Genomic DNA, 12,149 nt, shown 5'->3' with positions numbered 1-12,149 from the left:
CTGCACACGAGTCTCCAACGCACTGTCCATAGGCTTCTCTGCACCCATTACAGAAACAGGACCGGAGGAGAGCCCACACACTGAGGGTAATGTCTCTAATTGCCATAAGCCGGTGCTTGATAAGGTTAGTACAGTGTGTCACCTCTCGAAAATTCTCTGCAGCCAGAGGACTATGTATGAATAAAAAAACACTCTAAAAATGTGGTTGTTGTACATCTCTCTAAATACCAATAATGAGATACTACTGACCATAATGGTGTTGACGTGCAAAATGACAATTTATTAAGTCGATTATACAAAGAATAAACGTTCTGAGACAAATCTGAAGCAACTTGTGTCATGTTTACCATTAAAATGTGCTTTGGCTATGTATGCAGTGATAAACAGTCACACACAGACACACAGTTACGACGAAGAAAAAATGAGCACCCACATGTTCTATAAGGCTGCTGGACACATTTTGTAACAGAGGATCTTTCGTTGCTTGCAAATATGCTGTAACACCCTCCTTACTAACACAAGTCAGATCATGATCATGTGATTAACATTTTTAGCTCGTATTACTTTCCCGTAGATAAATTGCAGAATAACATTAGGACTACATAAAGAACTATTTTAACAGGTCTGCTCAACAATGTCTTCTTTACACATCAGGAAGGTATAATTTGTTCTATATTGTTACCAGCAAGACAGCCAGAATTCACTTTTCCAACATCAGAATTACTGTCACAAATTTTTTCCATTTTTTCAGCACACTAACTCAAACCACTGAGTAGATTTGTGTGTTTGATAACCATGGTAAAAAGAAATAACAAACATAACTGAAGAGCCAAAGAAACTGGTACACCTGCCTAATATCGTGTAGGGGCAGCGCGCGCACGCAGAAGCGCCGCAACACGACGTGCCATGGACTCGACTAATGTCTGAAGTAGTGCTGGAGTGAATTTACACCATGAATCCTGCAGGGCTGTCCATAAATCCGTACGATTACTAGGACGCGGAGATTTCTAGTGAAAAGCATGTTGTAAGGCATCCCAAATGTGCTCAATAATGATCATGTCTGGGAAGTTTGGTGGTCAGCGGAAGTGCTTAAACTCGGAAGATTGTTCCTGGAGCCACTCTGTAGCAATTCTGAACGTGTGGGGTATCGCATTGTCCTGCTGGAATTGCCAAGTCCGTCGGAATGCACAATGTATATGAATGGATGCAGGTGATCAGACAGGGTGCTTACGCACGTGTCACCTGCCAGAGCCGTATCTAGACGTATCAGGGGTCCCATATCACTCCAACTGCACACACGCCACACTATTACAGAACCTCCACCAGCTTGAACAGGCTCCTGCTGACATGCAGGGTCCATGAATTCAAGAGGTTTTCTCCATTTCTGTATACGTCCATCAGCTCGATACAATTTAAAACGAGACTCGTCCGACCAGGCAACATGTTTCTAGTCATCAACAGTCCAATGTCGGTGTTGATGGGCCCAGACGAGGCGTGAAGTTTTGTGTCGTGCAGTCATCAAGGGTACACGAGTGGTTCTCCGAATCCGAAATCCCGTATCGATGGTGTTTTGTTGAATGAGTTCCTTGTAACCTACACAAGTCTGTAGTCAGTGCTAGACGACGCTCAAGCTGGTGTAAAGAACGGCATAATTAGACGGTGGATGATTGGAAACGAGTGATTTGGGGTGATGAATCATACTATCCGATGGAAGGGTTTGGGTCTAGTGAATGTCATCACGTGTAGCGCCAACAGTGAAGTACAGAGGAGTTTCTCGTGATTAGGGCGTGGCCCTCTTATTTCTCGTAACAAAACACAAAATGCTGAAGGATGCAAACAGATTTTACAGCATTGTATAAGACGTGTAGCGCAGCAATACGATGACTGTGAGTATGAGCATGACACTGCACGCTGTTGTAATGTAAGGCGATGCTTTGTGGACATAAATAATCCAGAAGTGAATTGGCCTCGCCAGAGTCCCGACCTGAGCTCAATGGAACATTTTTGGAATAGGTCAGGACGTCAACTGCGCTCCAGAGCCCGAAACACAACATCACTACTTCCTCTAGTTTGAAATCATGAGGCAGAATGGTCTGTCATTCATCCACAGACATTGAGAGACCTAGTTGAAAGATGAATAGGGATGTGTAAATGGATCAATAAGTGCTTGAATAACTGGAAAAATTGGTCGGAAAGAACAGTTGAAAAAAAGTTTGAAGGTAATTTATAATCTGTGCACAATCTTGGGTGAACTTTAACTGATACCAATATCAACAGACCTCTAATATCATTACATTCAAGGTCAATAAACATAATTTGCGTTACGTACTGTTGCTTCCAGTAGTGTGCGGTACCAAATAATCACTGCAATCATCGAAATTGTCGATCTGTCACACGAAGCACAATATTTTTAGTATAACTAAACCAAGTTCAATAGTTGCCTATCAAGTCTGAGACCTTACCCTCACATTACTTGCATGTGTTTAGTCTCGAGTGTGACAATGTCGATGCAGGAACGCTCGTCCAGATACCGCGTGAATTATTCTTGTCTGCACTGAACCTCTTGATGCAGGATCTCGGCGGCGAATGAAATGATGTACAGATAGGATCTGAACTTAGAACCGTGCGAATAAATATTCCTTCTCTAATAAATTTTTATAATACTTTTATTGAACGGTTAAAATACACATTTTTTAACAATGCTGGTACGACGGATCCAAGCATACGTCCGTACGCTACCACTTCCCGAAACAAAAAGGTGAAGATACATGAATTAATAAATTGAAGAGCGTATGTTTTACTTTGTTTCATACAGATAGTTAATGCTGTATCAAAACTTTATCCTTGCCACAAAACAACTCGTTAATTTACTTTTGGCGTTGTGTTTGGTTTGTAGCTCATATAGTTTACATACAGGGTGAAAAGTATTTAAACCGGCAAACTCTGGGAGGTTGTAGGGGACATCAAAAACAAATATTTTTCCCTAATGTCATTTTTTCCTATGAGGAGTATTTAAACCGGTAGAGGAAGATTTCCCTGGTGGCAAATTAATTAAACCAACAAACATTTTTCCATTTTTTTATGACAAAGAAACAACACATTAACACAACCCAATTTCAATTATAGCAGATTTTTAAAAAATGCCTCCATTGACACGTAAACAAAAGTTACACCGTCGGATCATGTTCTGTCTGACACGGGCAAAAACCCCAGGAGTATCCTGAATTGTTCCTGCTGCTGCTGCTACTATCCGGGCAACCAGATCCTCTTCTGATTCAACAGGAGTTGCGTAAACAAGGTTGCGCATCTCTCTCTACACAAAAAAGTCCAGAGGGGACATATCTGGGGATCGAGCAGGCCATGGTACAGGACCACCTCTGCCAATCCACGTTTCTGGGAACCGTCGGTCCAGGAATCGACGCACATGACGACTGAAATGTGCTGCGCCCCGTCATGTTGAAACCACATGCGTTGTCTTGCAGGGAGCGGGACGTCTTCCAGCAATTCTGGCAATTCTCTGGGTGGAATATCAACTGCTTCCAGGTTGTGGATACGCTGTAAGTGAAATGGACGTAACAATTGCTTCCGAAGGACTGTTCTTACATTCGTCTGATTCGTCCCCATGTTACGTGCAATTTCACGAGTGCTGATTGAAGGATCCCGCTCCACATGCTGCAAGACAGCTTCCTCAAATTGCAGCGTTCTTACCGTGCGACGGCGTCCCTGTCCAAGTAATCTGCTAAATGACCCAGTCTCACGCAGACATTGCTACACAGCAGCAAAGGTCGTATGATGCGGGATACGGCGATTAGGATATTGTTGTCGATAAACTCGCTGTGCAGCTCGTCCGTTGTGGTGCGCTACGTAGCACGCAACAACCATATCGTGTACTCACTCCTGGTGTATCGCTCCATTAGTAAACAGAGACAATGCACTACTGCACTGGTGGACAGCAGTTGCCTACAACTGAAGAGCGTAATACGCCCTCTAACAACTGAAGACCGTAATACGGCCTCCACCGGTTTAAATAATCCTCATAGGAAAAAATGACATTAGGGAAAAATATTTGTTTTCATGTCCCCTACAGCCTCCCAGAGTTTGTCGGTTTAAATACTTTTCACCCTGTATAGCTTATATATGCGAAAAGAAAGAAAAATGATATGATTCACTACAAAGTGTCTCCGGTAGAATTCAAGCAGTCATAAACGTGAAAGGTGGAAATACCCCATATTAACATCTGCTGATTGGTATGCAGTCGCTTTTGATCAGATAATGTACTTTAATCTAACTTCGCTCGACATCGTGTGCCTCCTAGCATAATCTGAACACCACTACTGGTTAACTCACCTTTAATGTTCCATCAGCCACCGGCATTGCCGCAGTGTTAGCTCCATCCAGTTCCCGTCAGATCACCGAAGTGGTGTTGCGCTTTGCTAGCATTTGGATGGGTGACCGTCTGGGTCCGCCGAGCGCTGTCGGCAAGCGGGGTGCACTCAGCGGTTGTGAGGTAATGGAGGAGCTACTTGACTGAGAAGTAGTGGCTCCGGTCACGCAAACTGACAACGGCCGGGAGAGCAGTGTACTGACCACACGCTCCCCCGTGCTCCCACGCTGAACACAGTGTTTTGGAGGGGTTCTTGTGACATGGCATTCCATTCATTCACCAGAGTGCCCTACACGTTGTCGATGAGTTTTAAGTCGGATGAACACGCAGTCCTGTCCATTTGCGGAATATCCTCTAGTCCCAAGGGCTCCTCCGTCTGCACTGTTAGATGCAGTTGCTTATTGTCATCCGTAAAAATCAGGTCAGCGTCGTATGCATCCCTGAAAAGACGCATATGGAGTAGAAGCACAGTGACAAAATGACGTTTATCAGTGAGTGTACGGTGTTCAAAGATTTGCAATTTTTTGCCTCCCGACAGCATAACACCTAGACCGCCAGAACGATAATATTCGACGATGTTCCTGGGTGCATCGCGTGATCCCATCTCACGCCATATGGGAGTACGTAATGAACCCAGAAACATTATCGAACATAACCATCCTGATGCTCCAGGCATTACGGTGTGGGGAGGCATAATGTTGCGTGAACACAGTGTCCTCCAAATCTCTGGACACGGGACACACACCGGTCAACGTTGTTGTGATACAGCCGGCAGGTGTGGCCGTGCGGTTCTAGGCGCTTCAGTCTGGAACCGCGTGACCGCTACGGTCGCAGGTTCGAATCGTGCCTGGGGCACGGATGTGTGTGATGTCCTTAGGTTAGTTAGGTTTAAGTAGTTCTACGTTCTAAAGGACTGATGGCCTCAGAAGTTAAGTCCCATAGTGCTCAGAGCCATTTGAACCATTTTGTTGTGATACTGTAGTCCTTCGCCATATGCGTCTTTTCACGAATGCACTTTTTTTTTTAAAATAAGAGGTGGAGTCCCTCCACGCCCACGCTGCCATGATGGCCAACACAAAAGGTCTACATCTACATCTACATAATTACTCTGCTATTCACAATAAAGTGCCTGGCAGAGGGCTCAATGAACCATCTTCATGCTGTCTCTCTACCGTTCCGCTCTCTAACGGCACGCGGAAAAAACGAGCACCTAAATTTTTCGGTGCGAGCCCTGATTTCTCATATTTTATCGTGATGATCATTTCTCCCTATGTAGGTGGGTGCCAACAGAATGTTTTCGCAATCGGAGGAGAAAACTGGTGATTGAAATTTCATGAGAAGATCCCGTCGCAACGAAAACCGCCTTTGTTTTAATGAATGCCACTCCAATTCACGTATCATGTCTGTGACACTATCTCCCCTATTTCGCGATAGTACAAAACGAGCTGCCCTTCTTTGTACTTTTTCGATGTCATCCGTCAGTCCCACCTGATGCGGATCCCACATCGCACAGCAATACTCCAGAATGGGGTGCACAAGTGTGGTGTAAGCAGTCTCTTTAGAAGACCTGTTGCACCTTCTAAGTGTTCTGCCAATGAATCTCCGTCTGTGGTGTGCTCTATCCACAATATTATATATGTGATCGTTCCAATTTAGGTTATTTGTAATTGTAATCCCTAAGTATTTAGTTCAATTTACAGCCCTCAGATTTGTGTAACTTATCGCGTAATCGAAATTTAGCTGATTTCTTTTAGTACTCACGTTAATATAATTTATTCAGGGTCAACTTCCACTTTTCGCACCATACAGATATCTTATCTAAATCATTTTGCAAGTCGTTTCGATCATCTGATGACTTTACACGATGATAAATGACAGCATCATCTGCAAACAATCTAAGACGGCTACTCAGATTGTCTCCTATGTCGTTAATATAGATCAGGAACAATTGAGGGCCCATAACACTTCCTTCGGGAACGTCAGATATTACTTCTGTTTTACTCGATGACTTTCCGTATATTACTACGAACTGTGACCTTTCAGTCAGGAAATCACGAATCCAGTCGCACAACTGAGGCGATACTCCGTAGGCACGCAGTTTGATTAGAAGACGCTTGTGAGGAACGGTGTCGAAAGCCTTCTGGAAATCTAAAAATATGGAATCAATTTGACATCCCCTGTCGAATCCCGCGTCCGACCATCCTGATTTAGGTTTATCGTGATTTCTCTAAATCTCTCCAGGCAAATGCCGGGATGGTTCCTTTGAAAGGGCACGGCCGAGTCCCTTCCCCGCCCTTCCCTAATCCGATGAGAGTGATGACCTCGCTGTCTGGTCTCCTTCATCAAACAGTCCAATCCAACCCCTGTCTATAGCACTTATTACTTCATGAGTATAAAGAGCTAGTTGTGTTTCACAATTTTCTGAATCAGTGCTGACTATATGTCAGTAAATCGTTTTCTTCGAGGTACTTCATAATGTTCGAATAGAGTATATGTTCTAAAACCCTACTGCAAATCGGCGTTAGTGATATAGGCCTGTAATTCAGCGGATTACTCCTACTTACCTTTTTGGTTACTGGTGTGACTTGAGCAATTTTCCAGTCTTTAGGTACGGATCTTTCTGTAAGCAAGTGGTTGTATATAACTGCTAAATATGGAGCTATTTTATCAGCATACTCTGAGAGAAAACCTGACTGGTATACAATCTGGACCGGAGGCTTTGCCTTTATTAAGTGATTTAAGCTGCTTTGTTACACCGAGGATATCTACTTCTATGTTTCTCATCTTGGCAGTTGTTCTTGATTGGAATTCAGGAGTATTTACTTCGTATTCTTTGCATAATGGTTAGTTTCCTGTATAGTGAGGTCTCGCAGGATGTGGGTACTGCGATGTTTGCGTACGCCTGTTTAAGGTTAACCATTAATACGCGCTCATCTGGAGACAGATTGGGTCGAGAGTTGAACGAAGGGTAGCGGTTTGAAGGGCAGAGGAAAAAAAGTGCCAAGGCAAGAGCCAATGGAAAAAAACCTCTGCGATAGTTGGGTCGGGTTGTTAAGAGCAGTAGTGGTTTCCTTGCTGCCTGCGACGGTCATGTAAGGGTAGGCTTTGTTATTAGTGGGTATCATGCAGATCGATACCTTTGTCGTGCGGTGATGTTACTCGGCGGTTGCCGCTGAGTGCCGGTGTTGATTTCTAGGCAGCGTCAGCATACCTGTAGCAGTTAGGTTCATCATCGTTGTGTGTCCTCTAGGTCATATATCAGATTCACAGTGTAGGGTAATGTTGGCGGTTTGTTTGTGCGTCAGTCTGGAGCTTGTCGGTTTTCTTGCTGTAGCCTGTTGGTCGGCTTTAGCAGCAGCTGGCATATCCAGTCAATGTTGTTCATGTGCAGGGGCTTGCCGATGTTGTCGTTTGTGGATGTTATGTTAGCTTGCCATAGGTGGTTATGCCCTAGCTTGTAGAGTCTTTGGCCGCTTATGCTTCCAGCTACGGTTGTGACCATAGTTTCCCAGAGTAAGGATGAAAGGATTGTTCGAGTGTCTCGAGTTCTTGTATATTCGTATAGCGTATTTTTTTAATACTTCCTTGAGGGCTTCAAGGCGGTATCAATTGTGAAGATCTACGGGGCGTATGTAGCGTGGAGCGTTGCTAATGATGCGTAGCACTTCGTTCTGTATGATCTGTAAGCGGCGCTGGCGTGTAGAAGCTACTTATCCCCAGACGGGAGCTGCGTACATCAGAGGTGTAATCAGTGTCATGTATATGGACCTCGACACACTCCTATTCGGTGTACTTTCCCTGTTGAGCATTGGATAGATTTGTTTGAGCCTCGCGTGCGCTCTGTTGGCAACGTAATCAATATGCTCTCCCCCCCCCCCATTAAGTTTCCGGTCCAGCCAGACACCGAGATATCTGACTTTCTCTCGCAAACGTATGGGGCGTGCGTGTAGTGTTACCTGTTTACAGTGTTGATGTTTGCGAAGTAGTATCGGTCTGCGTGTGAACAGAACTGCTTCGCACTTGTCAACGTTTACTTTAATACTCCATCGTTCCAACCAAGGCCGCGCGTGATTAGCCGAGCGGTCTCAGGCGCTGCAGTCATGGACTGTGCGGCTGGTCCCGGCGGAGGCTCGAGTCCTCCCTCGGGCATGGGTGTGTGTGTGTGTTTGTCCTTAGAATAATTTAGGTTAAATAGTGTGTAAGCTTAGGGACTGATGACCTTAGCAGTTAAGTCCCATAACATTTCACACACATTTGAACATTTGTTCCAACCAAGGCTCGGTAGTTCTGAGTGCCGTCTGTATTCGTAAATTTATGTTCGACGGTTTCCAATGTTGCGCAAGGATGGCTGTGTCATGGAGTAGATGGCTAACGTCGTATTTTTGTGTTGGTAGGAAGTCATTAACGTACAGCCGGCCGGAGTGGCCGTGCGGTTCTAAGCGCTAGTCTGGAATCGAGCGACCGCTACGGTCGCAGGTTCGAATCCTGCCTCGGGCATGGATGTGTGTGATGTCCTTAGGTTAGTAAGGTTTAAGTAGGTTTAAGTTCTAGGCAACTGATGACCTCAGAATTTAAGTCGCATAGTGCTCAGAGCCAGCCATTAACGTACAGGTTGAACAAGATGGGCCCCAGGATGCTTCCCTGAGGTATTCCAGCTTGGATACCGTGTTGTGTCGATTGTTTGCCCTGGACGTCGTTGTTAAAACATCTGTTTGTGAGGCATGAGTGTATGCATTCGGCCCTTACTTCATTTTTATGGGTAACCGTGCGCGACCGCGTTGAACCGTGCAAGTGGAGGGGCTCTTGGAACGAGAGGATATTTAGCGAATGAACTTGCCTGCCCTTGTCTCCGATTTAAATCCCATCGAGTGCATGTGGGATGCCCTGAGGAGACATATCACAGCACGTCAACATGCGTCAGCGCCCGTCCAGCAGCCGTCAACTGCGATGGCGGAGGAATGGAGCGCCTTACGACATGGACTCCTTACCGACCTTGTGGCCAGCATTGAAGCACGTTGCAGGGCATGCATAGCCGTCCGTGGCGATCACACACACTATAAAGGCCTGTCAATTGAAAACGAGACACTTGGAAAAAAGTACTTTAACTGCTTATTAGTTCAAAAGTAAACGTCATAACTGTTAATACATTTCTCCCAGTGTGTGACAAGACGGTCAACGTGTTTATATAAAGGTGTTAGTGTTTGCCAACGGAACCATGATTCTACCCAGGCGTGCGCCTCTTCGTCCGAAGCAAATCGACGACGGCGAATATGTTGCTCCAGCGTTCCAAAAATTTGGAAACCGCATGAGAGGAGATCGGGACTGTATGGAGGATGTGTAAGGGCTTCCCAGCGAAGCTGTAGAGGTTTTTAGTCCGCATGTTGCCAAGGTTGTTTCGACTACGCCACAGAAGTTTCTCTTGCTATTATTCATCCACCACACACTGCCTATCTCTCCCCATGCTATTTCCATATTTTTGGAATGCTGAAGAAAGACATTCGTGGCCGTCAATTTGCTTCAGACGACGAGGTGCACGCCTGGGTACAAATATGGTTCGGTAGGCAACCGCAAACATTTTTCTACGGAGGCATTGACCATCTTGTCTCACAGTGGGATAAATGTACTGTATTAACAGTTATGGAAATTATTTTTGAAATAGTGAACAGTTTACTCTGTTTGTCACCTGTCTCGTTTTAGTTTGATTGTCCCTTACATTAAGAACCATGTCTCGCCTCTTGTTATGTCCAGAGGTCCATCATAAATCGCTGTGACTTCAGTGCAATCATTTCCTTTGAATAAAAGTGTCATTTCTGTTCGTGTCATAGCGTATTTCTTGCGGCTACCTTGTGTACTATACTGTAGCAGTTCTATCTACGTATGGCAGTCACACATCACGTGAACGTTTCTTTCGTCCGTAAGTTTCGCGCAGCAGCGCATTTGAACTAGAACGTCGCACTACAAAGCGACGCGACCAAGTTAATCACGCTAAGGCCAGGTCTACGGTCCGCTTTGCCTGTTAAAACGCCGACCGCCTCACGCATGCTGACGTTTCACCTCCTTGCCCAGCTGGGCACATGGCGTCGAGCGTGAGGGACTGCTGTTGCCGCCGGCGGACACACGGGAGACGCTCAAAATAACGAGCTTGTAAATATTATTTTGTACTTTATAGACGGCTGAGACTAAATCAAGTCTTAATTCTTTTTCAAATGTATCAGTCTTTGTACGCTTATTTTACCAGATGATCAGTGTATTTCGCGCATGTAATGGCATATCTGTGTGTTTTATGCTTAATTTGTAAATTTTCGACAATGACAACTCACTGCACTCAGATAGCACTCTTGTATGTACGTGACAGCAAATATCACGGAACATACTTTCCTCAAACTAATAAGAAAGAAAAAAATTATTATGTAGCGTGACGCGAACTGACTAACTGAGGCACATACTGGACTTTCACAGGGTCGAGTAATGACCCTCTAAACACTACACCACTACTTATGCTTCCGAAGTGCTGCTCTGTTATACATTTAAACTTCTTGAAGACTTAAAGACTGCCGTTGTGTTTTTGCCTTATATTTAATTATAACAAACTGTACCAGCGAATAGTTTCCGAGAGATCCTTAACATTTGAAGCAACCTATATTCATGGGACATACGTAATAGTTTGAAACCTAGCAAGTGATATTTCTCCCACTTCTCAGAACCCGATACGACCATGAACATCGATAGCCGTCAGCGATTGTCGAAACTAGGCGTGTACACGTCAGAGTGGTGGCACGAAGAAGTGTTAATCGAGGTGAATGTAGGGTTTGCCCGACGCCACACGTTGTGTTCCGTTGTGGCCGCCGGCGGGCACATGCCGCTCAACGTGTTAATGTTTATTTGCATTTCCAAAATTCCATTCACGTTACTCTGTTTAAACAACATATTTATGAACTATTATACAGTTCCATTAATCCAGATTGAGGGACTTCCGTGGTCCGCAAATTTGCCTTCAATTTTCTGTAACGCGTGATGTTTCTCTGTGACTAGCTTTTGAACGCAAGAAAAATTAAGCACCGGAAACTTTGGAACGTGTCCCTGAAGTTGTATGCTTGAATTTGACTCGTCTTCATCGCTTAATTCTTTATCAGCGTGAGATATTATGTAGGTATACACACGCTAAGGTTAACAGAAGTAGCGGTTTTTGGCTTCAAAAGAAATCGTTTCCGTTAATGTCTAAAAACTGTTACATTATTCCAAATGCGTTCACTACCACTCGTCGTACTCTGTAAACTCTGTACTTAACAAATTCTTTTGAGGCTCTCTTTGTCTTGTGTTTCAGGGTGTACTGAACTTCTTTTCGGTGGGGTCATTCGCTCGTTCGTCCAGTGTAAACGGCTTCCAGTTCTGTCCTTGTAATACCACTCTAACACGCCGAACTTTTGCTCAGGGCAACGTGCTGGCTCTTCCATTGCACAGGAACTCGTGAATTACGTTTTGTCGCCGGACATCTTTAACAGTTCTTTATTCATAAGTCGTCCTTTCTTTTCTCTACCATTTGAGATGAGAACCACTTCCCGCAATTCGGATCTAGCGCACATTTTGTCGAAACTTAGCCCAAGAGAAACGCTACAATAGATAGATAGGCCCTACCCTCCACCATGCGGTCCGTAATGATTTGCTGTGTGTGGCATATGGATTTAAAATAGTGTTGTTTGATACCTTTTTCACCTTCCAGTCCCACTAGCCGAGAAGCGAATTGCACGAAGTTTGTCAACACACC

This window comes from Schistocerca cancellata, chromosome 1 (assembly GCF_023864275.1).
Source record: "Schistocerca cancellata isolate TAMUIC-IGC-003103 chromosome 1, iqSchCanc2.1, whole genome shotgun sequence".
Lineage (NCBI taxonomy): Eukaryota > Metazoa > Arthropoda > Insecta > Orthoptera > Acrididae > Schistocerca > Schistocerca cancellata.
The sequence above is the reverse complement of the archived record's forward strand: the minus strand, read 5'-3'. Positions refer to the sequence as shown.